Below are 1,003 nucleotides of genomic sequence, written 5' to 3'. Positions count from 1 at the left end.
AGGAGCCCAGAACTGGACACAGTATTCCAGCCGCACTTGTGCAGGCTGCAGACCCGGGCGTGTCCCTGTGCCTTGTGACAGCTCACATACCGAGTTTGGAAATCCAGAACTTAATCTCTAACCAGGTTTGAGGGGGTTGACCTGCGTGCACAGCTTACAGCCCTTGTCAGATATTTTCTTGGATAGTAAGTTCATTTTTCCCAGTTAAACTTATTCTTGTGGTCACAGGCTTGTAATGCATCTAGCTTTATAAGCAGCCTGTTTGGATGACGAAATCTAAACTAACTTCACCAGTTTTAGTGGGCTCTTGTTGCTCAAATAAAATAATTTAATAAAACTGCAGCCAGAGAAGTAAAAACATGCTTCCATTCAACGAGCCAGCAGCAGGACCCGAGACAAACAAAAGCCTGCTAGGGCTGGAAATACTGAAGACTCTGCGTAGCAGCTCCTGGTTATATTTGTCTGAGAGTAAGACAAGCTTGCTCTGATCACATCAGAGAGAAAACCTGGAGCACAAAGGGTTCCTCACAAGCCAAGGAGCATCTAGGTGATGTTCCTGGAATGTTTGGTTGCACCTTGAGTAAGGGTAGAAAACTGTGGAGCAGAACACTGCTGAGGGACTTTGGAGAAAAGCCAGGTCTCCTTTTTTCCTGCGGGGCAAAGTACAGCATTACTGGTCTGTAACGTTATTTATAAGCTCAGTGGCTGAGTGTGAGGGGGAGAATGTTTTTAGTTGCTTTTTCTTTCTTTTAAAGAGGAGGGAATCGAGCTTCTGAACTTGCTGCTTTCTCATGGTTTTGAGCCGATGTTGTTTAAACGACGTTATGACACAAAACAGTGTTTTCTGTCATTGTGCCCTGATTCTGAGTTCCAGATTGCTTATGAACAGATATTGAAAAAGAGGATATGGACAAAGACTAGACTGCAGTGATTCTTGGATTTTCACCTAGATTTTGAGGCATTAATTCCATATGTTAAAGGTAATTCAGGGCATGAATAGCAT

This window comes from Antrostomus carolinensis, unplaced genomic scaffold (genome assembly GCF_000700745.2).
Source record: "Antrostomus carolinensis isolate BGI_N321 unplaced genomic scaffold, ASM70074v2 scaffold38765, whole genome shotgun sequence".
NCBI classification, from domain to species: domain Eukaryota; kingdom Metazoa; phylum Chordata; class Aves; order Caprimulgiformes; family Caprimulgidae; genus Antrostomus; species Antrostomus carolinensis.
The sequence above is the reverse complement of the archived record's forward strand: the minus strand, read 5'-3'. Positions refer to the sequence as shown.